This window comes from Eurosta solidaginis, chromosome 4 (genome assembly GCF_040869045.1).
Source record: "Eurosta solidaginis isolate ZX-2024a chromosome 4, ASM4086904v1, whole genome shotgun sequence".
In the NCBI taxonomy this organism is placed as follows: Eukaryota; Metazoa; Arthropoda; class Insecta; order Diptera; family Tephritidae; genus Eurosta; species Eurosta solidaginis.
In genome coordinates, this window is record NC_090322.1 from 173,442,117 (window position 1) to 173,469,885 (window position 27,769).

The following is a 27,769-nucleotide window of genomic DNA, read 5'->3' on the forward strand; positions in this document are numbered from 1 at the left end:
ACCGTCCGCTGTTGCTTGCGCCAAATGGCGCTTCCACCTAGCGCGGCCGCTACAACCCATCACTACAATCTACGTAGCATGGATAGTAGCAATGCCGAGGACCAGCTTTTACCCCTGTCCCTCTCCTCCCTTTCCGACACTCGTACTCCGGTAAGAAGGAGTCATCAACTCCTTGCCCCCCACACCGTGTGTTCCGTATGCCATCTCAGAGTATTGACGATCGCGGCATCGGTCCAATGCAGTCATGCCTTGGCCTATGCCACCTTTATAGATGATCTGGGCTTACAAACGGAAATCGTTCGACCGGCACATTCGTTGCACCTTGCTGCCAAAACACTAGTGTCAACTCATTGACATCAGGCACATCAGCAGCAATAGGACGGCACACTCGACAAAGCCTATATCCTGCAAGGCGCCTCCATCCGTCTCTGACTCCCAGATTGACGACAGCCCTGGCAAGATCGCGCAAGGGGTAATGGTGGTGGCCTTGCCTTCATCACTCATCACACCATGCAATATAATTTATTTCAACCTAAAATCAGCCGCAGGGATAATTACAAAGTCGAGGCATAACCATCCCGTCAGGCGATGTTTACCTAGAAATAATTAACATCTATATTCCCCCATCCACCTGCTGTCCAAGTGGCTATCGCCCTGATATTAGTAAGCTACTCTGTGGAGAAAACCGTCTTATCCTTGGCGATTTCAACGCTCACCACGATATCTGGCATACCAGCTTGCCAGTCGACAGCAGAGACAGGCAGCTAGCAGAGCAAATAGACAATGCGACTTTCTGCACGATAAACGGCGATGCCCCCCCCAGAATTGCAGGTATTGCCACAGCTCACCTGACATCTCAACCGTCAGTGCAGGGCTCATAAATTGCGTTGAATGCAACCGATCCTTACTTTAGCTTCTGATCACCTGCCCATACTTCAATCGAGCGACCTGCCAATTTTATCAGCTCTGAAAAGCGGAATTTCTTTAATTTAAAAAAGCCAAATGGGAAGTCTACACAACCTTTACAAACCAATCTTTTGCTGCTCTTCCCATTCCGACCGATGTCCGGCAGGTTGAACATGCGCTCCGCAAGGTCATCGCTTCAGCTTCTGCACCATTCATCCTGGCCGGTAAAAAACCTGAAATCATACCGCATTTCTCGGACGAAGCCGCAAATTTAGCAAGAGAACATGACCTTGCGAGACACCTCAACCCTAGAGATCCCCTTATTAGGAGTTTAAATTTGGATATCAAGCGGCTGGTAAATGAATATAAACGTACCAAATGGGAGGAGCATCTAAAGAACTGCACCCTCTCTTCGGGTGTTTGTAAACTGTGATCCTTGTCTAACCCAACTAACCACAATGATAAAGTATCTATAGCCTTCGGTGATAAAACTTTATCTGATTCGAAGAAATGCGCGAGCGGCTTTTGCCGACAATTTATAATGCATTCTTCTGTAGACAAAGCCAGACGTCGGCTAACAGACGAGCTCATAAACATGAACACGACGTCCCACTCATTATCATCACCCCCACAGAGGTTGCAGCAGCCATCCGTAAAGCCAAGCCCTCCAAGTTTATAGGCTCCGACGGAATAGCAATGCCAATGCTTAAACACCTTGGCGATGAGGGAATAAAATACCTCACACATGTTTTCAACCTGTCGCGGGAGTCCTTCGTTATTCCCGAAAAATGGAAAATGTTAATTATAATCCCGCTACTAAAGCCTGCAAAACAGCTAACGAAGGCGACTCTTATCGACCGATATCACTCCTTTCGCCAGTAGCTAAGGCACTGGAAACCGTTCACCTCCCTCATTACACGGCAAATCTTCTCCTAGCCACGTATCAACATGGCTTCCGTAAAATGCACAGCACCACCACCGCGCTCAATGCCATTGACACTCAGGGGTGGCTTTCCGTAATTCGATAGTCGACACTCGTTGATTCGATACTTCAAGTCGATATCGAACGCTCGATGATGCCATTTTAGTTCCCGTATCTTGGTATGATCTCTTTCGTTTGCAGATTTCAAAGGGTGTTTAGAAAGCTTTTTGGAGCTACCAAAATAATTTCTTTTATAAATAGCGTTTGTTTCTTAATCTCTGTAGAAAAAACCATTCCCTAAATAATCACCAAAGCATAAAATTAGAACTTTCATAAAGGCAATTCGACACCTAATTTGGTATCGAACTGTTTGTATAGAACGTTCAATACGACGCGTCTACAATTTGTGTTACGGAAAGCGAAAACGATTATTTTATACTCGTTCTTGATCGATATCGAAATACGGAAAGCCACTCCAGGTTAATACGGATTAAATCAGCAAAAACCCCATAATAGGAAGCTTTTGACACAGTCAACCACGGCACGCTACTTCAAGACATAGAAGGCTCACACCTTCCCGCTTGTGTAAAAAGATGGACCGCTAATTAATTAATTAATTTACGAACGCAATTTCTAAACCCAGAAAAATTAAACAGGGGGTTCCACAGGGCCGTGTCCTATTCCGGCTTCTGTTTAATTTTTACATATCAAAACTCCCTTCCCCACCAGAAGAAGTCATAATCATTTCATATGCTGACGACTGCGCGATTATGGATACAGGACTTGGCCCTTCAGTTGATGAATTAGTTTCTAAAATAAACAGCTATCTCCCCGATATTTCCGGTCTCTTCACCTCGCGCAACTTGACATTATCACCGACAAAATCTACGGCCACCCTGTTTACGACGTGGAAGGAACAGATGTCGAAAATATTGGACGTACGCGTCGATGATGTCACACTACCAACTGTCAGTCATCCAAAGATCTTAGGGATAACGTTCGATAATACTCCAACCTTCAAGGCCCATGCAACCGAGATTGTTGGTAAAGTAAAAAGGCGCAACAAAATCCTCAAGTCGCTTGCCGACAGCACATGGGGAAAACATAAAGATCGTTGCTAACCACGTACAAAGCAATTGGGCGGTCGCTCATGAGCTATGCTTCACCTGTTTGGTCGCCTCGTCTCAAAAACACATACTGGAAAAGGCTGCAGACCTGTCAAAACGCTGCTATCAGAACTGCTACCGGATGTCTCCTTATGAGCCCCGAATGCCACCTACATAGTGAAGTCAAAGAGCTCAACATTAAAAAGCACAACGAAATGCTGAACAGGCAGTTTTTGCAAACGTGGCAGAAACCACGACATCCTAGGAAACAACTGCTTAATCTAGCCCCGCCTCCACGGGGATTAAGGGAACATCTCCTAAACATAATTTGTAAACGACTTTGTCAGGACGCGCCCGGTGAACCCCGTTATTAATATGCAAAATCCCATCCTTGCAGAAGAAGAAAACACACTGCCAAGGGAAACACGAGTCACCCCGGCCCTACTTCGTTCTGGATACTGTAACAGGTTAAACTCTTACTTGTCTAGAATCAACCCCGACATACGTAATGTATGTCCCGCATACGATGTGTCCCCACATGACACCAACCTTCTTTTTAATTGTAATGTGGAACCTACGCCTCTAACACCCATCTCCCTACGGTCCGCCCCTGTTGAAACAGCCAGTTTCCTTGGCCTCCCGTTAGAGGATTTTGATGACAGTTTCTGAGTGGTCGTGTCCATTGAATGGGGCGAAGCACTGTTAATACTCAACATTGCCATATATTTTTTGCTAAGTGGTCAGACGCCGCGCAAAAAATCGTCAAAAATAGTCAAATCTATGGCAACAACCAATAACAACCAAAGTTGAGTTAGGACAAAGTTGGGTTATTACCAGGGGACGTACGACTGCATTCGCCGGAAACCAAAATGAGATCGCCGGATTTCATTCAACAATATTAACTTTAAAAGCGCTTTTCTGAAAATTGTCTTTGATTGTTATTTTTTGTTGCCACATACAACATATAAAATCGTTTTCAATTCATTTCGTTTTATTTTACAAATAACAAAAACGTCTTAAAAGTTACTTGTTTTCAGTCATTTTAACAATTATAATTTTTTTTTCTTCGAGCTCGAATCGAAGCTCCTATATTATTTTAGTTTCTTAGTTATACATTTTCGCGTTAATTTTTTTAGCATATTTATTTGCGGTTCAATATTATGACAGGAAAAGTTATTCAATTTTAAATAATTTTGGGCTTTTCCTTTTAATGTATCAGATTCCAGACGGTTTCGGATTTTTCTTTTGTTTAAATTTATTTTAGAAAAAATTCGTTCTACATTCGCTGTAGCGTGTGGCAAACACATTAGATCTGCAACGAATGGACATAAATTAGAAAAAACCTGTATGTAGAGTCAGCTCTTTTGATAATAGAAGTAGTTTTCCAAAAAACTTCTGGAGGAACCTTAGAAATGTCTTCAAAATAGAGGACCTGCAGCATTTGTAGTATAGCATTTAGTTTTTGGGTAATTTTGGCCTAACCAAAAATCCAATTCACCTCTTTTTCTTCACATTTTGTTTTATGAAATATCATCTATAGCGTACTTTATCAAAAATTGTATACCACCAACAGTTTACAATTTATAAGACGAAATTCGGGTGAGCCCGAAATGCCGCTTCCCCAAAAATTGGCGAGTAATATGGTACGCAAACGTAGGCTAATTTTGTATAATATACCATCTAACCCGAATAATAACCAGATCAGTTTTACTAAAGAAAATATTAAATATCTTCTTTTCAAATTTACCAATTTTATGGATAAAAGATAAATAGCTTCTCAGAAGATAAAATAAAATGCCTCCTTGGCTCGTTGATATTAAAAATGAATAAGTTATTGGAAATATTAAAATTGCTTAAAAACTTCAATTTATGCAAGTCTCGCAAATAAAAATTGGATTTTTTGGGAATGCAGACGTTATGAGCCCAAACCGTATCGCACTGTAAAAAAACACTCCATTCTGATATATATTCCTTTCGTCCTTCCATAACTTTTCGCAAAAGGAGAAAATTGCTCCGCCTGAAGGCATTTCAACAAAATCCCCTTGGTTCGATTCTGCGCAGACGACGCTTACTTCGGAGTCACTGGTTAATTCTTCATATTCAGCTTTTCTAGCTTTCGCCGCTGGATTTTTGAAGGTTCCTTTTGTTTTTTAATTTTTGGCTTCATTTTTTCCCCGATCTTCCGAATGTTTTCTTCCAACTGATTCTTATATGGTGATTTTGTTAATACTGTCGCTTTTGACTTTCTTCCTCCTCCGGTAGCAACTGGCTTTCTATTCTTTGGCAATGGTAAAATCTGCCATGGTGAAACGACTCCTGAACTGGTTGATACCACAGGTTCTGGAGAAGTCACTCGATTTGTATTAGATGTCGGTGAAGTAAGAGTAACTGCAGTCTCCGAAGTTGCATTATTTTGCTCGGAAACTTCAGAGTTTTCGGCAGTTACGTGCTCATACATATCATTTGCAGCAATATAGTCTGCATCAGTAAGAATATTTCGATCGAATGGGTATATACCAGTACATCTGAAACCGTTAACTGCAACCTGGCCAGTGTGAACCTTATAAAAAGCTTTGGAAAAGAGACCAACTAAATCGAATTTAGTAACTTTTCTCTCATAAAACGCTTTAATTCGTTACTGTAATAAGTTTTGAGTTGGCTCATGAATGCTCTGTTTAGCGGTTGCATTTTGTCAGTGGAATGCGGAGGCAATGATATCATCATCACTCCGTTTTCACGAGCTAAGTTGATCACTTCAATATTTATTACTGTAGTGTCCATCTAAAATCAACATTATTGGATCTACATATTTCTTGGTGTTTGAATATTTAAAATAAATCTTACATAGAAGGCAGGCTAAAATCGTCATTTTTCATTACAAAATCGTCCAAGCGTCATTCTAGTTGAAAATCGTCAAAATGACGACGGCGTCGTCAATCTGTCAACGCAGTTAATACTACAAGAACAACATTAATTAGCTATGGACTTAAACGTCTGCTTAAGGGGATGTGGTTTTACCTGGATAGAGGATATGGCTGGTGCGGCGATGATGTGGTGATGATGACGGTGATGTGGTGATGGTATAGTGGCGTTCTGGTTTTTTGCAGCGGGTTCAGCAAAGGTGGCTCTAAAGCCGTAAATGTACTGCGAAATTTATGCTGACAAAAGTACTTAATATGGCACTGTTGACCGAGGAACCGAGATTCCAATATATACAACTCCGAACCGAAATTAAAAGTTCTCAAAATAAATAAAGCGGGGCACTTTGAAGTGGTAAAGAAACTATTTTCTTTTATATGAGAGGTTTATTACTTTTTAACAGGTAAAATTCACAAATTTGCTGACAAACCGAGTGGATATAAAATTTCGAATGAATAATAATATAAAGCAAAAGAAAATGTCAACAAAAACATATGTATGTACATATGTACACAAACCCGATCTGTCAACTCACGGATGGGGTTGCCAGAGCGGCGAAGTGTGAACTGTTATACTATAATAGATGTAAATATAGATATAATTCATGGACTTAACACAATTCATGAGTCTTAAATATAATAGCTATACATCAAATAGTAATGTATAAAAAGGTTCTATGTACATATTTATATATATGTAACTTAGTTACGGTAATTATAAATAAGGTACATGCTCAAATTCAGTTTATGTTTAATATAAAATTCATGTCTTTTTCCTTTCGTATAAATTAGCTATTAAAATATAATGTTGACTGAAGTTGGCTGCTGATGACTGCAATAGTCGTTCAGCCATTGTCCCCGCCCTAGACGCGTTCAGCGGCTAGAGCCTCCTGTAGTTCCTTAAGGGTTCGCAACGTATCTCGCACGAGGATTTCGGATACTTTTCCTCTAGCGTTGGCGGTCTGCAGCCCTTGTGCGGTGCATCGTATGGTGCGTCGGGCGATGCTAGGTGCTGCTGAGGGAATGTTGTTTCCCGGGCGAGAACGGTGTCGCCCGGTGGCGGCATGGGGGTGCCGGTACGGCTGATCGACCAGGCCGGGATGCCTGGGCGGCGCGTGCGGGTGCCGGAGTTGGTACGGCGGATCTGCCAGGCTGGGGTGCCTGGATGGCGCGTTGGGCGCTTGGGGTAGCGTCCCGCCGATGGAGTAGGGAGTGATGTCGCGCTCCACAGATCCGGCATCTGTCATACGAGCTGCACTCGCTGGTGACGTGGGATAATGCCAAGCAATTTGGGCAGAACTTATGGGCTCATGCAAGCATCTATCTCTGGGGTGGTTTCATCTTTTTAAATATGACGCAGTTGCGAAGAGCGTGCTGACGGGTGCATATGCGGCACCGTCGGTAATCCGTTATTAGTGTCGAGCTGCGTGATTCATTTGCGCGGTTGGGAGCAACGATCTCCATAGCGATCCATAGCGATCTGTAATTACAGTTGTAAAAGTATTTTAGTGGAGAGAAATACTGGTATGGGGGGTTTCAGCTGGCATTATGTTGCGAAATACGACATATTAGTGACGGTGATGTGGTAAGAGTGGTCAGAGGTGGTTTGAGAGCAGCTACGAATTCTCCGGGTTTGCCCGAGATGGTAGGCTTTCAGTCTGAGGGAGGAAACAGAGCTTAACAAGTGGTCGTGTGAGGGTGCCGGTTTGCGTACGAACGTCAACAACACGTATATGGCCGTCAGGACCTGGATGTATTTTTTTAAATACGTCCAAGGCGCCATTCAGTCGGGGAAAGTGAGTCGTCGTGAATGCAGACATACTCACCGACCTTGGGTTCGGGTTGTGGATTTTTCCACTTCTGCCTTTTCTGGAGATCCTTTAGGTAGTCTTCCTTCCACCTTTTGCTGAATGGATGATGTAAGCTTTTTACTCTGTCCCATAAGTTTATAAAAGATAATTCCGCGTGATCCACTTCAGGGATAGCGAGGAGGGGGCTACCTCTGAGAAAGTGGCCGGGGGTCAGCGCGGTAAACTCGGTGGGATCCTGGGATAAAGGCGAGATAGGACGAGAGTTCAATACGGCTTCTATTCTTACCAAGAGGGTGGTAAATTCTTCAAAGATGAAGTTGTGGGCTCCTGAAGTCCTCTTGAAGTGCAGTTTGAAACTCTTCACTGCAGACTCCCACAAGCCGCCCATGTGGGGAGCTCCGGGCGGAATGAATTTCCAACTGATTCCCTGGGGAGAGTATTTTGCGATTACTTCTTGAGAGGCAGTTTTCATGAAGTCAACCAACTCCTTTTCGGTCGCTCTTTTAGCTCCAATAAAGGTTTTGCCGTTGTCATTCATCATTGTGGCAGGATATCCACGACGTCCGACGAAGCGAGCAAATGCTGCGAGAAAGGCATTGGTTGTTAAGTCCGAGCACAGCTCAAGGTGGACAGCTTTTGTCACGAAACAGACAAAAACGGCCACGAAGCCTTTCAGTAAGGTGTGAGACCTTAGCAAGGAGGCTTTTATTTGAAAAGGCCCAGCAAAGTTGACACCGGTAGTGGTAAAAGGCGGAGCGTATGTGCATAGTTCCGGGGGCAAGGGCGCCATTATTTGCGATCGCATTTGCTGCTTGTAGAGGGTACAAGTTTTGCACTGATGGAGGCATCTCTTGTGAGGGGTTTGAGTCGGGGAATATAGAGATCCTGTCTGAGGCATTGCTGCATTAGACGTATTTCGGCGTGGAGGAGAAGTTCGTGCAGGTACTGTATATAGAGGACAGTGAATCTAGATTTTTCTGGGATAATAACGGGATGTTTTTCATTGTAAGTCAACGTCGAATGAACCAATCTACCATGAACCCTGAGGAGCCCGTTTTCATCGAGGTATGGGTTGAGGGTTAGTAGAGAGCTTCTTTTATCAATTGGTTTTGCATTTTCCAAGCATGCTCTTTCGCGAGGAAAATATCGGGTTTGCGTTAACGTCACAAGTTTATTATTCGTTTTGCGGAGATCTTCATGAGACAGAGAGGGAGTGTAAGCGGGTTTAATGCCTCGAATTCGGTCCTTGAGATTATTAATGAACCTGAAGGCATATGCCATGACCCTGAGGGCGCGAGGAAAAGAGGAAAATTGATCCAATACATCAGAGTCATCTTCAGCTGAGTGTAGTGTTTCGACTCGGCGCATTTCAGGCGGGTTGATGCTGCGGATAGATGGTTTTGGCCAGGCTTCGGGGGGCTGGGTCAGCCACGCAGGGCCATTCCACCACAGCGAAGAATTTTCCAAGTCCATGGGTTTGCATCCTCTTGTGCCCATATCTGCTGGATTGTCGCGACTGCCTACATGCTTCCAGGAGGCGCTTCCGACGAGATCCATAATTTCAGCTGTTCGATTGGATACGAAAGTTTTCCAAGCGTGGGGAGGCTTTTCGAGCCATGCTAACACAATTTCCGAGTCAGACCACATGTAAAGATTTTTAAGAGAGAGCTCGAGATGGGATTGTACGACGGCGATTAGTCGGGCAAGGAGTAGAGCTGCACATAGTTCTAGTCTTGGAAGACTTGTAGTGCGAAGAGGGGCAACCTTGCCTTTAGCGACCAGAAGGTGGGACGACGTGGTGGCACCATGGGTTGTTCGCAGATATATCGTGGCGCAATATGCCTTTTCTGACGCATCGCAGAAACCATGCAGTTCAACCTGCTGGTTCGGGATGTAGTCAACCCATCGAGGTATCTTTATATTTGAGATGTTGGGTAAATTTTTTGCGAACTGCGTCCATTTAATGAAGCGGAGGGGCTTCACTGGTTCGTCCCAGCCGGTTCCGTCTATCCATAACTCTTGGAGTAAAATCTTGGCCTGAATCATAATCGGCGTAAGCCACCCTGCGGGGTCATAAAGTTTTGCGACCGAGGAGAGAATTTGTCGTTTCGTACTAGCGGACGAGAGGGGTACGAAAACGTGTCGGTTAGGGCGTTCCACTGTATGAGTTTTGGCATGCTTTCTCTAATTCCAAAAGATTGGTATCCAGCAAGTCCTCTTCTTTAATATTTTTTATAATACTGGGGTGATTGGCCGTTATTTTCCGTAATGGAAATCCTGCTGACGCTAACACTTGGATGACTTGGGAGAGAGATGTTTCAGCAGAGAGAATATCATGGCTGCCAGAGAGAATGTCATCTACATATGTTTCTTTCGTCAAAACAGGGACGGCTTTGGGGAAAGTTTCTTCTACATCTTTGGCCAGTTGGTGAAGAGTACGTATGGCGAGGTAGGGGGCACAGTTCACACCGAATGTGACGGTTTTCAGACGATAGTCTTTTATGGGGTCGCTCGGCGATGAGCGAAAGACGATTCTCTGATAGTCTCTGTCGTCTTCATGCATTATGATTTGACGATACATTTTTTCTACGTCTCCGTTAAAAACAAACTGGTATGTCCGCCACTTGACAATCAGAAGCATCAGATCGGGTTGGAGGGTAGGGCCGGTATAAAGAACGTCGTTGAGCGCATGTCCCGATGCCAACATCTTTGAGGCGTTAAACACGACCCGCACCTTTGATGTCTTTTTCTCGGGCTTAATAACTGCGTGATGGGGAAGATAAAATGAGACGCATTTACTTCCGTCAAATTTTTCATAGGAGCCGGTTTCCTCCATATGATCGAAGGTGAGGTATTCTTCTAGGATACTATTATATTGAGTGTTAGATCCCCATTCTTCTGCAGGCTTCTCTCCATTCCAAGAAACTGGCTTAGAGCTGAAGACCGAGAGTGGGATAACGAGATTGACTCTGGGAAGCTGGGTTTAAACGGCAGCCTTACGATGTAACGACCGGTATCATCGCGTGAGGTTGTGGCTGCGTAGAAATTCTCGCAAAACTCGTCTTCTGGGGTTATTTGGGGTTTGGTGGGAACTTCCTCCAATCTCCCCTATGCTCTACGGGTACGATAGCCGTGGGTAAAATTATTTCACAATCGTTTTCGGAATAAAACGATTGGACTTGGCTTTTATGCGAGCATGAAGGGCTTTCATCTAGGGCATTGGCTTGATCATAAGTATTACCGGGTGAGACTGTCGTCGTGGTCGTGGATTGTGAGGCTGTCTTTTGCAATCGTGAAGGTTGTCTTTCGGCACTTGAGATGTCTTCGTGAAGAACTGAGTTGTGCCGATCTTGACATTGATTGCAAGTTTGAGTACTGGAACAGTCTTTCAATATGTGTGACTGAGAGAGGCAATTGAAACACATATTGTTTTCTCTCACAAACCTTCTGCGATCAGAGGTCGACAGCTTCTTAAATTTGAAGCAACTTATAAGGGGGTGAGATGAGGTTTTACACATAGCGCACTTGTACATTGTCCGCTGCTCTGTCATATGAGGCTGGGTGTGGGAGGTCGATATATTTTGAAAGGGATGCGACTGCTGGGGCTTAAATGATGGCCTAGTTTGGGGGATGGCTTTAAATTTATTTGGTCGCCATTGATCGACTCGCTCTACGACTTCATATCGAGTTGTGAGGAACTGGTCCATTTGGGCCCAGTTAGGTAGTTCTCTTCTTGAAGTCAGAGACTGCTCCCATAACGTGACTGTATTTTCAGGGAGTTTAGAGGTCACGAGATAAATAAGCATGGGGTCCCAGTTATCTGTAGAGACTTGTTGCGTGGCGAGAATTTGAAGGCAATTATTTACCGATGATTGCAACCTCTGAATGTCTTCACTGTTTTCCGTGGTGATCGTTTTTAAATTCATCAGAGCCCGTATTTCATTATCTACGAGAACTCGTCTGTTCTCGTATCGAGATTTTAGGGCTTCCCACGCTAAGGCAAAGTTGTCATCAGTCAAGGGAAATTGGTTGACTATTTGAGCTGCCTTTCCTTGGGTTTTGTATCTGAGGTGATACAATTTTTGCGCTTGGGAGAGTTTGGGATGGTTAATGGAAACGGCTGTGAACATTTCACGAAATGAGGGACATTTTTCATAACCACAATAAAGTATTTCGGTATCGCAAGGAGGGATTTTTAGCGAAATACCGGAGTTGTCTGATGGACCTGGTGTGGCGGTAGGGGGCGCGGGTGCATTTGCTTGTTTAAGCAACTGAAGCTGGTCTTCGATCTAGGCTTTCGTGTCTTCATACGCTATTAGACAGGACCTGTATTTGCTATTAGCAGACGTTGAAAAATCTTCGGGCAGTTCGTGATCTGGGGTTTCGACAATTTTATCGAAGATGTGTTGGACTCGATTCCAGAATTTTTCTATATTCGAGTTTTTTATGTTGAGAGAAGACTCAGTGTTGTCTTGGAGAGACATCGACCTAAACCGAGCACAATATTCCATGAAATTGTCCGTTTCGGATGTAAATTTTTTGGGGGCAGACGAGAGTTTAAACCTTTTAACTCCTTGAGTTTTGGAGCCACTTTGTTTGGTTTCATCGTCACTCATTTTTGAGCCTTGTTTTATGACGCTTAGAGTTGAGAATTAATAAAATTTAACTAAGAGAGAGAAACTTTTTTTTTTTTTGAAGAGAGAGTATTTATTTGCCTTTAACTATGTGTGAGGGAGTTACGTTTATATTCACGTTAAATAGCAAGAGAGAATGATTTTCAAAACCAAAAAAAAAGTTTTTTAGTTAAATTTATTTGAGGGGTTTGAGTATGTGTAAAACCCAATAGAGAGAGGGGGACAAATTTTAGAAGTAAAGAGGTTTTAATTAATTTGAAATTTGAGGGTATGACGAGACAAAGTTGACCACTGTGCCGCGGTGCACTGTATTTAATGTGTATATATGCGTGAGAGTTAAATATACGTGGGAAAAATTCAAATATATATATATGTAAATATGAGTAATTATCTTAATTTCTCTATCGATATTCTTGTGGACTGTATAAATGGGGATACAGAGTGAAATACTAAATTACTCGGGAAAGTTTTAGCTTTACAGAAGAGAGCTATATTTTTTAAACGCTGGTGTACGCACTGAACCACTCTTGTACCACTGTATGAGATTTTGTATTGCCGCTTATTTGTGTAATTAATTTTGTGTATGCGTTTGTATAGATGTGTGAACGCAAGTAAGGCAAAATATTTGTTCAATATTTATTCAAGTGGGGGAAAATGAGAAATTTTCAGAAGTTTTACAATATATTTAATTGCCGACTAGAAATATTTTAATATAAAATGAAAAAATTTTCAAAATATTTAGAGATTTGTCGCAATTAAAATTTAAGGGGTAGTTTTAGCGAGTGTGTCCACTGTAGCTAACTAATGATTTTTTCTTATTTTGCTTTGCACATGTACCGTATTGAGTTGTGCAATATGGGGTTATTGCTATATATATATATATATATGTATATATATATATATATATGTATATATACGAATGTATATATACGAATGGTATGTGCAATTTTGGGGGGAAATGAGGATTTTTGGCGGGAAATTCTCTTCCTCGAAAATGAAAATTGCCTTACTTTTTCCAATTTTATATATTTTTCCACTGTTTAGGGGTGTATTAAAATCTCATTTAATACTCACTGTTACCAAATGATAACCTTTTGTGCCGCTGGTTCCGGTAGTGGCGTCGAAGGACCACTGCTTAAGGGGATGTGGTTTTACCTGGTTAGAGGATGTGGCTGGTGCGGCGATGATGTGGTGATGATGACGATGATGTGGTGATGGTGGCGATGATGTGATGGTGGTATAGTGGCGTTCTGGTTTTTTGCAGCGGGTTCAGCAAAGGTGGCTCTAAAGCCGTAAATGTACTGCGAAATTTATGCTGAAAAAAGTACTTAATATGGCACTGTTGACCGAGGAACCGAGATTCCAATATATACAACTCCGAACCGAAATTAGAAGTTCTCAAAATAAATAAAGCGGGGCACTTTGGAGTGGTAAAGAAACTATTTTCTTTTATACGAGAGGTTTATTACTTTTTAACATGTAAAATTCACAAATTTGCTGACACACCGAGTGGATATAAAATTTCGAATGAATAATAATATAAAGCAAAAGAAAATGTCAACAAAAACATATGTATGTACATATGTACACAAACCCGATCTGTCAACTAACGGATGGGCTTGCCAGAGCGGCGAAGTGTGAACTGTTATACTATAATAGATGTAAATATAGATATAATTCATGGACTTAACACAATTCATGAGTCTTAAATATAATAGGGGGACTCATGATAGCATATAAACTTATAAGGTGTAAAATTATATCCATTTACACACGCTGTTATATGAACGCACCTAGTAATACTCTTGATAAACTTGACTGTTTATCAGCTGTATTATTGCCGAACAACATTTTTTGATTGTTACACAAATTAAAAAATGCCAAGACTAAGTGAAAAATCAAAACTAAAACGCCTTTACTTGCTGATGTTGGAGATTTTTGATGAAAATGCCGTCTGTAATGTCTGCAAGGTTGCATTCCTTTGAGTTTACCGCGTTTACACAATGAAATGTGCGCGTAAATTTATACAAATTGTGTAAATGATTTTTCATACAAAATTTGACAGCTCGTGCGTAAACTAGATAAATTTATACGTTTACACACTTTATAAGGCATTTATACGGTTACATGAGTCCCCCTAATAGCTATACATCAAATAGTAATGTATAAAAAGGTTCAATGTACATATTTATATATATGTAACTTAGTTACGGTAATTATAAATAAGGTACATGTTCAAATTCAGTTTATGTTTAATATAAAATTCAGCTCTTTTTCCTTTCGTATAAATTAGCTATTAAAATATAATGTTGACTGAAGTTGGCTGCTGATGACTGCAATAGTCGCTCAGCCAACGTCTATTCATCGTTCACATATTCCTAAATCTTATGTGCTTAACACGGTTTCTTTAGAAATATATAAAGCGAGTTTAAATCGCTTCAAATAAAAGCACCTATCTGGTTATATCTGGTAAATCTGGTAAAGACTCGCCTTGAAATCTATTTAATTTGTTATGAAACAAGCAAGGGAGGCTAAGTTCGGGTGTAACCGAACATTACATACTCAGCTGAGAGCTTTGGAGACAAAATGAGGGAAAATCACCATGTATGAAAATGAATCTGAAAGCAACAAGAGCTTTCTTCGCCTGTACTCGTCTCTACGGCAAAACATGGGGGATTTGTCCAAAAATGGTATATTGGACATTTAATACTTTTGTAAGGCCAATAGTCACCTATGCTTCCCTAGTTTGGTGGCAGAAGACCACGCAAAGAACGGCAACGGCTAAACTAAGCAAACTGCATCGATTAGTTTGCGTTGGCATAACGGATGCGATGAGAACCGCCCCTGCTGACGCACTTAGTGCTTTAGTGGGAATACCTTCCTTCCCTATTCTGATAGAGAAGGAGGCAATACTAGGTGCACTAAGACTTCCAAATATTTCTGAATAGAAGGAAATATGATAGGGCATATGAAAGTAATAAGAAAATTCATAGGAAAACCCTCATTAAAACTGTGTGACGTAATGTCCCCTAAGCTCAGAATGTCACGGAACTTTGAAGTGTCCATTGTGGACAGGACCCACTGGGAAATAGGAAATCCTTATAACGACCCTGACTCAGAGGTCTGGTACACGGATGAATCGAAATTCGATGACGGAAGAACGGGAGCTGGCAACTATGGGCCAAGCTTCAAAAAATCGATACCAATGGGATGCTACCCCACCATATTTCAGGCAGAAATTCATGCAATAGAGATCGAAGAGCATCTATATTATGTCGGACACCCAAGCGGCACTGCGCGCCTACACAGTTACATCCAAGCTAGTGGATTAATGCACTGAAATCCTTAATGCCCTGCGAGCCAAAAACAAGGTTTTGTTGGGATGGGTTCCCGGACACCAGGGACAAGAAGGTAATGAACATGCAGATTACCTAGCAAAGCAGGGTGCTACGTCAGCATTCTATGGGCCAGAGTCCTTTTGTGGACTCACAAAAGCACACACCAGGGAAACTAAACAATTCAGACGTCACTGGATTGATTGCCCAGGGCAAAGGCAGGCCAAACTGCTTATACTTCCGGCACCGAAAGTATCAGCTGAACTCATTAACCTAAGCAGGCAGGACCTAAGAACTCTTACTGGGTACTACACGGGACACTGCGGTCTACGATATCACCTAAGTAAATTAAATCTATCTGATACCCAAATTTGTCGTTTCTATGAGCTGGATAATGAAACACCGGTTCACATTCTCTGCGAATGCGTCGCTCTAGCTAGGTAGAGACTATCTCAATCCCTATGTTATATGGAGTAAAACGCCTGAGGAGGTACTTAGCTACATCAAGAGCCTCCAGATGCAAAATTAGGCTGAAAGGTCTTGCACAATAAATCTGCACAAAAGTCGCAGTGCTTCCAGACCTATCAATAGTAATAATAATAATAATAATTGTTTTTTTTTATCGGATTATTGATAAATGATTCAAGGTTCGATTCGAGCTCAACGCTAGAACAATACTTTTTTTCTAATGATAATTATTGTTATTTTTTAATTTTTCTAAATTTGAAAAATGGTATTTTGTTTTTGGAATAGTAAGTAGACAAATTTTCAGACAACCTGCCATAGCTGCGTAGATAGATCCATTTCGAAGGGTGCTAAACCTTCATCATCAGTACGCTTTAGGCACGCTGCGTTAACCATTTAGCTATACAGCGGTGGTTTGTTTGACTGGCAAATTTGCTACTTCTATTCGCCTTTCGAAATATCGCCATAAAGGTGGACCAGGGGTGACTCTAGAATTTGTTTGTACGATATTGGTATCAAATGAAAGGTATTAATGAGGGCTTTAAAAGGGCGACCCAGGACATCATCTGTCGGATACCGCTAATTTATTTATATAAGTAATACCACGAACAGTGTTCCTGCCAAGATTGGTGGCTGCCTTTTCGAGATATCGCTATAAAGGTGGACCAGGGGTGACTCTAAAATGTGCTTGTACGATATGGGTATCAAATGAAAGGTGTTAATGAGTATTTTAAAAGGGCGTGGGCCTTAGTTCGATAGGTGGCCGCCTTTTCGAAATATCGCCATAAAGGTGGACCAGGAGTGACTCTAGAATTTGTTTGTACGATATGGGTATCAAATGAAAGGTATTAATGAGGGCTTTAAAAGGACGACCCAGGACATCATCTGTCGGATACCGCTAATTTATTTATATAAGTAATACCACGAACAGTGTTCCTGCCAAGATTGGTGGCCGCCTTTTCGAGATATCGCTATAAAGGTGGACCAGGGGTGACTCTAGAATGTGCTTGTACGATATGGGTATCAAATGAAAGGTGTTAATGAGTATTTTAAAAGGGCGTGGGCCTTAGTTCGATAGGTGAACGCCTTTCGAAATATCGCCATAAAGGTGGACCAGTGGTGACTCTAGAATTTGTTTGTACGATATGGGTATCAAATGAAAGGTATTAATGAGGGCCTTAAAAGGGCGACCCAGGACATCATCTGTCGGGTACCGCTAATTTGTTTATATATGTGATACCGCGAACAGTGTTCCAGCCAAGATTGGTTGCCGCCTTTTCGAGATATCGCCATAAAGGTGGACCAGGGGTGACTCTAAAATGTGCTTGTACGTTATGGGTATCAAATGAAAGGTGTTAATGAGTATTTTAAAAGAGATTGAGCCTTAGTTCTATGGGTAGACGCCTTTTCGAGATATCGCCATAAAGGTGGACCAGCGGTGACTCTAGAATTTGTTTGTACGATATGGGTATCAAATAAAAGGTGTTAATGAGTATTTTAAAAGGGCGTGGGCCTTAGTTCGATAGGTGAACGCCTTTCGAAATACCGCCATAAGGTGGACCATGGGTTACTCTAGAATTTGTTTGTACGATGTGGGTATCAAATGAAAGGTGCTAATGAGTATTTTAAAAGGGAGTGTGCCTTAGTTCTATAGGTGGACGCCTTTTCGAAATATCGTTATAAAGGTGGACCAGGGGTGACTCTAGAATGTGCTTGTACGATATGGGTATCAAATTAAAGGTATTGATGACGGCTTTAAAAGGGCGACCCAGGACATCATCTGTCGGGTACCGCTAATTTATTTATATATGTAATACCACGAACAGTATTCCTGCCAAGATTCCAAGGGCTTTTGATTTCGCCCTGCAGAACTTTTTCATTTTCTTCTTCTTAATATGATAGGTGTCACACCCATTTTACAAAGTTTTTTCTAAAGCTATATTTTGCGCCAACAAACCAATCTAATTACCATGTTTCATCACTTTTTTCGTATTTGGTATAGAATTATGGCATTTTTTCATTTTTCGTAATTTTCGATATCGAAAAAGTGGGAGTGGTCATAGTCGGATTGCGACCGTTTTTTATATCGAGTTGAGATAAGTACGTGAACTAAGTTTAGTAAAGCTATATCGGTTTTTGCTCAAGTTATCATGTTAACGGCCGAGCGGAAGGGCAGACGGTCGACTGTGTATAAAAACTGGGCGTGGCTTCAACTGATTTCGCCAATTTTCACAGAAAACAGTTATCGTCATAGAGGAGATACCCTTACCAAATTTCACAAGGATTTGAAGATTTTTGTTCGACTTATGGCATTAAAAGTATTCTAGACAAATTTAATGAAAAAGGGCGGATCCACGCCCATTTTGAAAATTTCCTTTATTTTTGTATTTTGTTGCACCATATCATTACTGGAGTTGAATGTTGATATAATTTACTTATATACTGTAAAGATATTAAATTTTTTGTTAAAATTGACTTTTAAAAATATTTTTTTAAAAAGTGGGCCTGTTCTTCATCCGATTTACTTAGCACATGTTTAGTAATAGTAGTAACGTTGCTGCCAAATTTCATCATGATAGCTTCAACGACTGCCAAATTACAGCTTAAATAAATAAATAAATTTAAAGCGAGATAACCTACGAAGAGATCTAAGGCCGACCTTCTCTTCCAATTTGCGTCATGCTCCTCTTGATTTTCCCTACAAATTGGCCGGACGGGTCCTACATGTTTTATGCCGACTCCGAACGGCATCTGCAAGGCAGATGAGTTTTCACTGAGAGTTTTTCATGGCAGAAATACACTCGGAGCGCTTGCCAAACACTGCGGAGGGCGACCCCGCTTGGAAAATTTTTCTTGTAATTGAAAAACCTTATCTCTAAAATTTGGTGTTGCTTTGCCCGGGGTGCGAACCCAGGGCATACGGTGAGGCAGGCGGAGCACGATACCATCACACCACGGTGGGCGCCAAATTACAGCTTGCCAAACTTTTAAATTACCTTCTTTTAAAAGTGGACGGTGCCACGCCCATTGTCCAAGGTTTTACTAATTTTCTATTCTACGTCATAAGGTCAACCCACCTACAAGTTTCATCGCTTTATCCGCCTTTGTTAATAAATTATCATTTTTTTCATTTTAAATAGCGACCTGAGATGAGTGCCCAAGAACCTACATACCAAATTTCATCAAGATACCTTAAAATTTACTCAAGTTATCGTGTTAACGGACAGACGGACGGTCGGACGGACGGACATGGTTCATTCAAATTTTTTTTCGATATTGATGATTTTGGTATACGGTAGTCTATGTCTATCTCGATTCCTTTATACCTGTACAACCAACCGTTATCCAATCAAAGTTAATATACTCTGTGTGCAAACCACGCTCTACGAGAAAAGCACATAAATTTGCATTTTTTAAGATTAAGTGGCACCAATTGTGCAATGCATCCAGATCTGATTGTAAAAGAGACCTTTCTTCGCTTGACGCATGGGATAAAGAAATGTTTACATCATCAGCGTACATCAAAATTTTAGAAAATTGTATTGTTGTAGAAATATCGTTTATAAAAAGCAAGAACAGAATTGGGCCAAGATGACTGCCCTGAGGAACTCCAGAAGTTACATCAATGACATCGGACAAAGCATTTTTAAAGATAACTCTTTGAGTTCTATCAAGAATATAAGACGATATCTATTGCGTGAGACCTGGTTGAAAGCCTAGAATATCCAGTTTATTAATAAGTAGCGAGTGACATACTTTGTCAAACGCTTTGCTAAAATCTGTGTATACAACGTCCGTCTGCATGTATTCACAAAACCCATTTGAGACATGAGTTGTGAATTAAAGCAGGTTGGTAAGTGTTAATTTTCCCTTGCGAAATCCGTGTTGGCAACTAGCAATTAATGTAGAGATCGGAAGTGTGAGCTGGCTGGTAACAATAGCTTCAAATAATTTTGAAATAGCGGAGAGCTTAGCTATGCCCCGATAGTTTTCAATGAGAGACCTACTCCCGTTCTTATGAAGAGGAATGAGAAAAGATTCTTTCCACGCTCACGGAAAGATGCCACACTTCAAAGATAGATTAAACAAGTTAGTTAAAGGGTATATAGATATAATCTACGCATTTTATTAAAAAGCATGTGGGAATCCTATCAGGACCGCTTTTGGAAGATTCCTTCAAGGTCCTGAGGTAAAATAAGACATCTTCATGACAGATAATTGGCGTAGTGATTAAGTTGTTGGAGTGAAATTGGTAGGGATATTTGTGTGACTGTGCAAGGGCATCTATGGAATAATTTGCTTCGCAAAATTGTGCAAAGAAATTTGCAATATCTCGATTATTGTTGGATATAAAATCTTTGTATTTCATAACTAAAGGGAACCCCTTTACGTTTCGTTTGGGGTTTACGAAACCATAAAAAGCTTTTGAATTCCCGATAATATTCCTTTTCATCTTTTCAGATATAAACCTTATAACACTTTTTATTGAGTTCAAAATACTTCTGACGTAAAATCGAATACCGCAAGTAGTCTTTGCTTAAACCTGATTTCTTGTATAACTTTAATGACCGGGTTTTTTTATTTTTTAAATCTTTAAGTTCTCTTGGGTTGGTTCATCATAGGCTAATTTACGTTTAGCAACATACTTTTCGAATAGGCTGTAAATGGTATTATTAAAATGCGAGACTTTGACTTCAATATCTCCACTATAATTAGGCCACGTGAATTTAGATAGCTCTCGGTTTAAGTTTTTAAAATTGGCTTTGGCAAAATTAAAGTCAAACCCAAAATCTGAAGCACACAGATTAGTACCGCAATCTTTAATGTTTTTTATAATTTCGTAAAATATCTCTACAGAAGGATGGTAAGCGTCTTCTGGTAAAACCAAAGGATCACAAGGGCTCAAGGAAAATTTAGATGTGTCGTCAACGTATACTAAATCTAAAATTCTTCCAAAGTTGTTATGGATAACATTAATCTGGTTAAGGGAGAGATTTGTCATATCGTCCAGAAAATCGTTATATCCAATTTTGGTTGAAACTGGTACGATGCTTCCATCAAAGATACTCCAAGAAATGTGAGGAAGGTTGAAGATCCCAAAACAATTATAGAATCACAGGGTTTCAACATTAAATTAATAGTTTCAAGCAGAGAGGTGAGTTACATGTAAACTGAAATATCAGATGAGGGTGGAATGTAACAGACAGCTAAGTATATATGATTATTTCCTAACTGGATGCGGATACATTTTAGCTCAATCGATTCAATAAAAGGAACAATTACTTCTGCGGACGTTAATGTAGAATGTACGGCGAGTAGAAGGATCATTTATGAATACTTGGTAATCGCTCGAAAAACATTCAGAATCGAAATCGTTTGGCTTTAACCACGTTTCTGTAAAGGAAATAACTTTATAGTCACAATGTAACATTTTCAAATAAAGGTCGGTTAGTTTTGTATTGAGGCTCCTTACAGTCTGGTAATACATCGTAAGGTCGGATTTCCAATTTAGTTTTTTGGCTCAATGTTCAGACGAGGGACTGAGGCTATATTATTGAAGTTCCCTTTCGGCCTGTAAACGTCTATTCACCGTCCACATATTCCTAAACTTTATGAGCTTAAGACGGTTTCTATAGAAATATAGAAAGCGAGTTTAAATCGCTTCAAATAACAGCACCTATCTGGTTATATCTGGTAAAGACTCGCGTTGAAACCTATTTAATTTGTTATGAAATAAATTTTTTGTATATCTCGATCCGTGCGCCACCTAGGGGGGTTTTTTCACTTGCATTGTAATGTCTCTCAGATCTGAACTATGTTCTAAGTATCAAGTCTCTAGTTCAACGGGAATTTACCGAAAAATACTTTACATGGGTCCAAAATTCGTATCGAAATGAGAGGACAAACACGAAAGCGACTTAATATAAAGGTATAGAAAAAATGGTGAGGTATATTGAACTTTTTTTTTCAGTTAAACAAACATCTTCTGATCTAGCAAATTAACAAATTTAAGGCATTTATGTGTATTCCAGCTGAATATTTAGGCTTTAATTAACATCTTTTGCTAAATGACAATAAGACATATTACCTGCTCCATATGACCAAATATATGTGTACCCTTCACACATTCCACAGTTTGCTTTTATGTCCACTGGTCGAGGCGTGTGCACTCGCTCATGCCCGCAGCTTCAGTTTCGTGGGATCTTTTTAACGGCCAATGAACCAAACTGCGAAAATATTACCTGAGCAGATAAGAAGTATATTTACTTGCCCACTAGAAAATAACCTCTCCATATCTATACTCCTTTATAAGCCAACATACTGCTGTTGCCACATCCACTTAACCAAACGGCATTATAGTCATTGTTATCAGCTGCTCTTGACCCGCCCTTCCTTGGCTTTTTCGCTGTTATAAAGCCCCTTGTTGTGTTACCTACATCCTCTCAGATATCAGACCAAATTAGTAACGAAAACTGAAATTCCATATTGTTTACAATATATATTGATAACATTTCAATCCATTTTAATAAAAGAAAAGTAAATAAAAATTTAATTTCCCTATATAAATTTATATACATATATGCAAACTACAAAGATATCTTAAGCAGATAATAACAAAACGAATCACCATAAGTATATATATATGTAAGACAAAAGACAATTACTTATTTATACATATACTAGAAGACCCGGCAGACGTTGTCCTGCCCTAAATTTGGCCAATCTGCATACATTTTAGTAAGCTTTTTCCATCTGACTCTGCCCTCCCCCCTCTTCACTTTTTCCTAATCCTTTTATTCACTCCTCCCTCCGTCTTTTGGCTTCATCTATCTCCATCTTCGTCTCATTCTATCTCTTTCTCAATCTCCTTCTCTCTTTTCTCTTCCCTCAATTTCTTCTCATTGTTCTGCATCCCTTATTGCCTGTCCCAGAAGGTGGTATGTATTTTATTCCAGTCCCAGTCCCAGTCCCATTCCGAGTCTCAGTCCCAGTCCTAGTCCTAATCCCAGTCCCAGTCCGTCTATGGATAATATATTACTCTGTACTAAAGCACTCATCAACAGCTTTCATTTGATATCCATATTTTATAAACACATTCTAGGGGTACCCGGGTCCACGTTTTGGCCTATATCTCCAGACCCTAGTCACCCAGGGGTATGAAAATTACCCTCAACTAAAGCACTCATCAACAGCTTTCATTTGCTATCCATATTCTATACACACATTCTAGGGGTACCCAGGTCCCCGTTTTGGCCTATATCTCGAGACCCTAGTCACCCAGGGGTATGAAAATTACCCTCTACTAAAGCACTCATCAACAGCTTACATTTGATATCCATATTCTATACACACATTCTAGGGGTACCCACGTCCGCGTTTTGGCCTATATCTCGAGACCCTAGTCACCCAGGGGTATGACAATTACCCTCTACTAAAGCACTCATCAACAGCTTTCATTTGATATCCATATTCTATAAACACACTCTAGGGGTGCTCGAGAACCTAGTCACCAATAGGTATGAAAACTACCCTGTACTAAAGCACTCAGCAACAGCTTTCATTTGATATCCATATTGTATAAACACATTCTAGGGGTGCCCGGGTCCACGTTTTGGCCTATATCTCGAAACCCTAGAGACCTATCCTATATTTCAAGTTAGATCAAACTACACACGGGGTGCAAAACAAATTCAAAATCGGTTCAGTAGTTTAGGAGTCCATTGGCCTCAATTGTGTGACACGTGTTTTTTATATATTAAGATATACATACGTAGCGCATGCCCATTGAAGAATTAAAAAAAAACAAGTAAAGGTGTCTAGGCTCGGGTGTAATCGAACATTATATACTCAGCGTGAGCTTCAATTGCACATTTCATTTCAGATAAATTACTTTTCTACATAACACGTGGCACCTCCCGTTCAAAAAAAATGTCTCCCCATTTCCTAATACAATAAAACTTGATAAGTGAAATATCATTGATTTAAAACTGTTTTTTGCTAAGTTGTAGGTTATTATGCTAGTGTACGACACTTTTAAACCTTTTAAACTTGTTTTATATCTAAATTGTCGTGGTCTTTAACCAATCCCGTCCATTTTTACTAGACATATTTCCTGCTATAAGGAAAATATGTGTACCCAATTTTGTTACGATATGTAAATTTTTCTTCGAGTTATGGCTCCCGAAACATTGAAAATTGCTTAGACAAAAAAGGGGCGGTGCCACGGCCATTTACATTTTTTTTTCCAAATTTTTATCAAGAGTCTCACACACACACACACCACATGCCAAATTTCAGCTTTCTGGGTGTATTATTTACTAAATAATCAGGTTTTTGTGTTTTCCAAAATGTTATATATATAAAAAGTGGGCGTGGTTATCATCCGATTTCGCTCATTCGCTCATTCAATACCAATCTATTCTGGGTCCAGATAAGGTAGTGTACCAAATTTGGTGGAGATATCTCAATATTTACACAAGTTATCGTGTTAACGTGTTTTTTTTCGACATTGATGATTTTGATATATGGAAGTCTATATCTGTCTCGATTCCTTTATACTTGTACAACCAACCGTTATCCAATCAAAGTTAATATACTTTGTGCGCAAAGCACGCTGAGTATAAAAAAGGTATACATACATAGTTGAAAACTCAACAGCAATAAAAACAAAATTAACCAAACCAACATACATATGTACGTATTTAGGAAAATAATATTGTATGAATCTGTAGTGATCTCAATGCGAGTAGGAATGGCCAGAGATCTGCTTTGAGCACTAATAAAATTAGTGCACTTAGCCATCATGAGCCAAAAAATTGTGTCTAAATGCGTACTTAGTCAAGTACAGACAAATACTATGAGTGATTAGTACATAAAATAGAAAATACATACGAGCAGTGCACGGACTTTTAAAAACAGAATGTTGGTAGACGAAAAATTAAAATAGTGGTAGAAGTTGGTAGATTTTTTTCAAGAAAACAATAGCTACATTTTATATTTGTACAAAACAATTCATATTTTATTGTAAACCAAGTAAAGCACATTTCACGGAAATAACACTTTAAAAAAAAACATCTTACAAAACAAAAAAAATCATGTAAATTTGCATATACATAGCTTATGCCTATATATATCACACTTGCTTTTTTACTGTATTTTGAGCTTGAAATACTGAGGAAACTTTACCGATACGTCTCATTACAACAACAATTTTCCAATGTACCAGTATTTTTCTGCCACAAAATAACCGACTTCGGCATGTTATCGTTTACTTAAAACTTCTTTTATTTTCGTTAAAAATTATTCATAAAAAACTGATGAAAATATCGCAGGAAAATATTTGCGAGCTCATTTACTACATTTTTTCATAAATTTTTCAAAATAAAAACCGAATTTACAACAACAAAAAATTTGTCAGAAAAAAAAACAAAAGAAAAGTCTAGTTCCATAAGGGTGTTATTAAATACAAGGAACAAAATCACCTTCTACAAAGACAATTTTTTTATAAAATCTTATTAACTTAATTGGAGGCTGAAATAAAGTCCGTCCAATACAATACTCTTTTATTAATATTTGATTGGAAATGCTTGAAATTTTTAATCCATTACGCTTGGCGGTTTTTATGTCGTTCATTATAGAGAACTACCTTTTTGCGGCTGCACTACTGTGAGGTAATATTGGTAAGGAGCACATTTATTCCCTCAAATTTTCTTCTAGAAGACTCTTTTCAGTTCCCAATTTTATCCATCCTTTAAGAATATCGACTTTTCTATTTTTTCCTTATCATATAACATCACTGATCGCCATTCGGTGTAAAGAATTTCCATGGAAGTCTTGTGAAATGGAAAAGCTTTAAGTAAGGGAACGATCGTTGTCATTTGACTAGAATGAATATTTTTTCATCAAAATTTTCAAAAAGGTGTAACCTTTCGTCTTCGAAATTGAATCGTTTCTTAATTTCCTTACAAAGGCAAATGTTGGTAGATTTTTGGGCTTTGTTGGTAGAAGTGGTAGAAAATGAAAATGGGCTAAAAAGTTGGTAGATCTACCAATAAAGTGGTAAAGTCCGTGCACTGCATACGAGTGGCCCGTAACACATATGTCTCATACGTATATGACATTGTTGGGTATAAACTGATTTCGTGTGTAATACACTTTATACTTCGTTTATCATCGGTTTTACTTTGACGCTGTATTCAGCTTAGTTTCGTGTACATCGTTGTGTTGCTAGCGTCAGAAGCAGTGTTGCCAAGTGATGCAAAAAAAAGAAGCTAGATTGGCAAAAAAAAGGTTAGAAAAGGCTAAATTTAGAAAAAAGAAGCTAAAAAAAGGCCAGAAATTTTTTGGTTAATTCATTAAATTTTTTTTATATTTTAGTTTACACATTTGTAAATAAAAACTTATAAACATAACTTAAGCATAACTTCCTGTTTCAAAACATATCAGGCACATTTTCTTTGACTAGCACATGGAATTACTTTAAATGATTGCATATGTGTATATACATAACAAAATATTACAAACTAATTATTTATATAAAATATTTCCCGTCTGAAGAATCAGAAGAGCTTAAGTCTGGGTATAAAGTTTGGCTATTTTTCATAGATATGGGATCATCGGTAATTTCAAAGTTATTACAACATTTAGATAATCGTTTTAACGAGCATCTAATATTAAGCAGCGCATAAAGCATTTTAATTTTTAGTTTGTTCCTTAATTTAGTTTTCAGAATTTTCATGCCACTAAAAACTCTTTCAACCTCTGCGTTACTGAGTGGTAATACTAAAAAACTAAATATGAATTCGACAAGTTCTAAAAAAGTAGGTTCGTTTAATACATTTTTATGTTCTCGGACTTCCGACCAAAATTCCATGGTGGAATGTACATTTTTCCATTGTATAGTTATAAGTTTTCGCCACTGCAGCTCTATTAATGCTATTTGACTTGAAGAATAACTATACTTCTCTTTTTCAAAGTAAGAAAATACATCTGGCTTTGAAATTTTCAACGAATTTTCAGCAGAAAAAGAATTAATCTTTTGTAGAGAACTCATATTATTATGTATTAGGTGTTCACAGGAACTATTGAAATTGTTTTATTTTAAGAATTTTTAAAAATACATTCGGAGTAAAAAAGGCTAGAAAAAGTCACGAAGCTAAACACAAAATTTCGAGGCTAAAGGCAAAAAAAAAGGCTAAATCTAGCCTCGAAAAGGCTAACCTGGCAACACTGGTCAGAAGACTGATATTACTTTATTAATTTTATTGCACTGTAATAAAGATGCTAGTATGTACCAACGTGTGTTGTACGTACGGACGTGTTTGACCGAACCCTCAGCCCGCAGGAATCAATGTGTGCGTCTGTTTACATGTACAAAACATATTTGTGTGTGCATTGTTTACAGCAAAGCACTGTTGCCGTTGACCAGTTTGCATGCATGCTTACTTTTACAATTACAATTTTTCATGGTGCAAATGGCACCAAACAAATACTTAATAAGAATTTCTAGTTCATTTATTTGTAACCTCCAATTTTATATAATAATTTTAGGATAATTCAACAAAATTTTAAACAATCCTTAGGCCTTTTTATAGAATAACTGCAAATTGGTCCAAACATAGCAAACGGAATATTTAATAGGCAACTCTGTCTTGTGAGAGAGCGATCAGCTG

The 27,769-nt window shown here is 39.4% G+C and overlaps 1 protein-coding gene and 1 long non-coding RNA gene across 8 annotated transcripts in view; one reads left to right on the forward strand and one right to left on the reverse strand.

Annotated features, from left to right (window-relative positions):
• rdgA (retinal degeneration A) overlaps nucleotides 1–27,769 on the forward strand; it is a 1,310,388-nt gene that overhangs the window by 596,641 nt on the left and 685,978 nt on the right. The window lies entirely within an intron of this gene.
• Nucleotides 3,980–13,816, reverse strand: LOC137250648 (uncharacterized). 2 transcript variants are annotated; one of them, XR_010953031.1, is made up of 4 exons: nucleotides 13,372–13,816; nucleotides 5,953–7,332; nucleotides 5,779–5,890; nucleotides 3,980–5,715 (listed from the first exon to the last, which is right to left on the reverse strand). It is a non-coding gene; the product is annotated as an uncharacterized lncRNA (long non-coding RNA). The 2 variants fall into 2 exon arrangements; XR_010953030.1 differs by having other exon boundaries at nucleotides 3,980–5,890.